Here is a 3,822-nt window from a genome sequence, read left to right as displayed (position 1 = left end):
TAAAATTGTATGCCAATTTTTTTTTAGGGGGCGGATGTTATATACATGCGTATAAATTCATATTTCTGATAAAGACAATTTGTTAGTTTCTTAGATGTACTTATGATTTAGGTATTGTTTAAATATTATAATTGATGTACTGGAAAATTAATTGTTTTATTTGATCTTCAGAAAGAGCACTGCTGCACGTGTTTGTAATTTCTCAAACTTGACATCTCTCTCTCCATCCCACGGTATCGATGCTATTAGCTCATAATTGTTATCAGGTTTATGGTCAGATCTTACACTGGTGTTTCTTTGAATTTGTTATGCTTACTCAAATTGTTTCCTGTGTTATAAATTAATGTCATTGAGCTTTCCCCAAACTTTACTACTGTCTTTTAACTTGTTTCATTGGTTCATTTATGAAATGTGGGAGGAGTTGTCAAAGATGAGACGTGCCCGAGTTTGTTTGTAATTCACTCTCACTTTAGGAATTTTTGTGTAAAAATGTGAATTTTGATTTTGTACTTTTGGACTTGAATAAATTCTAAACTTTAACCAGGAATTATCTTTTCAAAACAATATAATGATTACAAATAGCATTCCGATGAGAATTAATAAAACAGCACCAGAACAGGCTTTTAATCTTGTTGTCTTTCTGACAACATACTATTTTATTATACTTTCATGTTAAAAACTAAAATCTGATTGCTTTAGACGCAGTTAACAATCTGTTCTATTACGCCCAGCCTTAGCAACACACGTTACAACGGGTAACACAACGGTAATGTCACATGCGTGGAAATTATGCGCGTACGGTTCACCGTAGAATTCTCAAAACGTCAGTTGTGCTTTTGAAAGAACCGGTGTAACGACGAAAGGTGACCTCCGTAGACTATTGACCGGGGGTCATTTTTCTACGTAGAAATTTGACCCCCTGGTCAGTATTCTACGTAGAAAAATGACCGTCTTTTCTGTAGAAAGTATGGCATTTGGGTCGTTTTCTCCGTGTGCATTGTAGAAAAATGACCCCGTAGAATAATGACCCCTTGTCATATTTTGATGCAAAAACATTCGTTTTGGTAGGAATATCCTTGTTCAGCGAATGTATACGGGTAATATCAAGCTACATTATGCTTTGAAGTGTTAGTTCGGAAAGCTTTTACAGTGCTGCTATCCCACAAGTTGACATGGGATGGGATCGGATAGGATTCAGGATTGAGGATTCACGATAGAAACTTATAGAAGTTAATCCAATCCTATCCTATCCTATCCTATCCTGTATCCTACAGCCAATCAGATTCGAGCAAAGGTTTATTCATATTTCAGAATAAATTACAAAAACGAAATACGATATAAAATGTTTACAAAAGAAATATTTATCAATTTTCAATAGAAAATAAAACATTCTTTTCTCTAAACACAGATTTACATTATAAACTTCGAGTAACACGGCGTACGATCTAACCGTGAACGATCACCGGAAGAATTTGGGAATGTAAACAACGAAGAGTCCAGGCATCGAAAGACCGTATTTCTTTAGCTTGTTTGGATGATTTAACCGATTCTCAATTGTGTAAAAGTGTGATACATGTTTTTCTGTTAAATATTCTCTGTTTGTTTGGATAATTCTACAGGAACCGTCAACAGAGGACTTGAATAGATGATGTGCGAGATCATGTAAGTATACTTCACACTGTGCACTGTACATGTGTGCATTTTTATACATATTTATCCCTTTAAACAATGTTCTAATGTATTAAACTATAAACATTTTATTCTTTTTAATATAAACAAAAATTGGGTGCGGAAAAAAGAAGTAGTGTACACAGAAGGGGGGTTAATATTTACAAATACTCTGTCATATGATTCAATCAGCTATCAATGAGCTCTAAGACTAAAACAATCATATGTATTATGCCTTTATCAGGTTGTTACTCTTATCATTTCCCTAATAAGGTCAGAATTTTTTTTTTTCATTTCTGTGTAATTAATAATAAATGAATGTAGAATCATCATGACCATTTCTTATGCTTCTGCTTAAATGTTTAATAAGCTCACTCAGCAGTGCACTTACATATTATACATGTATGTATGATGTATTGTGAGTTATGAAACATAAGTTAATCTTTAGATTTTAATCATTACAGAAAATGGATTGCCTGCACTCATGCGTCATCACAGTATAAAGGATTTCAACCTAAAAAGTATGTATGATTTTATTTTTATCATGTATTTTTACATGGTCATTAAAATACATATTAAACATCATTATCTGAGTTGACGTGACATGTCCGCAGTTTCTCGGAACAAGTGATTTTCTTCTTTCAAAAATATTGAGAGTAAAACTGAAAGAAATGTTGAATTTTTCTGGTCATCATGTTGTTACACAGATTTTCATATTCAAATTTCAAAAAAAGAAAACCAAGAAAAAACATTAAATAGATAAATACAAACAGAAAATAGAGAAAAATCACTAAAACAAATGTATTCATACTTGTTAGCAAATTGACAAGATAAAATGAATGATAATGTACAAGTAAATTATGTTAAATAAGATTTTTTTTTTATTTTATATGCCTGAGGTTGCAGTATAAGATTTTATTTTTCATGATTTCTAAATGCATTACTTTTGGGAGAGAAAAAGGTGAAATTTAAACCAATTGTACATGAAATGTGAAAGATAATCACAATCAAAAACATTTTAAACATGTTAAATGTGTATGAAATGTGTATGAAATGTGTATGACAAAATTTACAATCATGAATCAACATGCCTATAATTTCATTTTATGTTTTTTTTTTTATTTATTTTTTTTTCAGGAAACCCTGCACATTTGCAGCTGTACAGAATGCAGTTCATGCCATATGCTGTTAGAGTAAATGATGAAAGATGTTCAACCCAGTGTCAAAGAGTCCTCAGTCTAAAATCATGGTGCTTTTATTAGGAGATCAGTGTTTGTTTTCTGTGCATTGTTGACATTTGTAGAACTGTTCGGTTTATGACAATCTCTCTGACAATAACTCTGACATTTGAATTTCAATTTGAGCATCGGTCAAGAAAGCCAAATAATATGCATGTAAAACATTATACAAGTGTAATAAAAACATTGATAAACTTAAATTTAAACAAAGTTCATGTACATGTATCTGTGATCTTTGCATTGAAATTCATAAATGCTGTACATGGATACTTTTAATGACTGTCTCATGGTAATGGAATATTGAATTGTTAAACATTGTTGAGGAATCACCTTGAATAAAAATATTGTGAACTTGATGAAGTATTTTTCCTCATTTAAACACTGAAAATTTTAAGATCAATTGTCAAGGTCAAATACAAAGTTTACTCAAGAATGTGTTATAAATGCTGTAAGTACTGTGAATTCTTATGCATGTTTTATAAGATGTAAGGAATATGTGTGGAGCATTTTAATATTTCTCAATCTGACACTGATTAACATTGAAGATCAAATGCCAAGGTCAAATACAAATTTGCTTTACTCAAGAATGAGTTATAAATACTGTAAATACTGTGAATTCTGAATTTCTCATGCATGTTTTATAAGATCTTTGAAATATGTGTGACCTCACTACAATATTTATTACTGTCAACCAATATCAAATTTAGATAATATACTCTATTAAACATAGATTATTAAATTTTCACACATAAAACAAAATTGGAAATTGAAATACATTTGTACGGCACTGAGCTGACCATAAACTGAGGAGAAACTGAAGTTAAATGAAAAAAATTAACATTTTGATTATCTTGAATTTAGCAACTATATATTTTGCATGTTTGAAAAATATCACATACAATAGATGATGAACTGA

The 3,822-nt window shown here is 30.8% G+C and overlaps 1 long non-coding RNA gene across 1 annotated transcript; it reads left to right on the top strand.

Annotated features, from left to right (window-relative positions):
- The first annotated feature begins 1,249 nt into the window (after window positions 1-1,249).
- Window positions 1,250-3,514, top strand: LOC134255128 (uncharacterized). The gene is made up of 3 exons (XR_009989460.1): window positions 1,250-1,662; window positions 2,133-2,189; window positions 2,806-3,514. It is a non-coding gene; the product is annotated as an uncharacterized LOC134255128 (long non-coding RNA).
- The last annotated feature ends 308 nt before the right edge of the window (window positions 3,515-3,822 follow it).

Source organism: Saccostrea cucullata, unplaced genomic scaffold (genome assembly GCF_032062105.1).
Source record: "Saccostrea cucullata isolate Sc308-1 unplaced genomic scaffold, CSIRO_AGI_Scuc_v1 ctg1809, whole genome shotgun sequence".
In the NCBI taxonomy this organism is placed as follows: domain Eukaryota; kingdom Metazoa; phylum Mollusca; class Bivalvia; order Ostreida; family Ostreidae; genus Saccostrea; species Saccostrea cuccullata.
The sequence above is the reverse complement of the archived record's forward strand: the minus strand, read 5'-3'. Positions and strand labels throughout refer to the sequence as shown.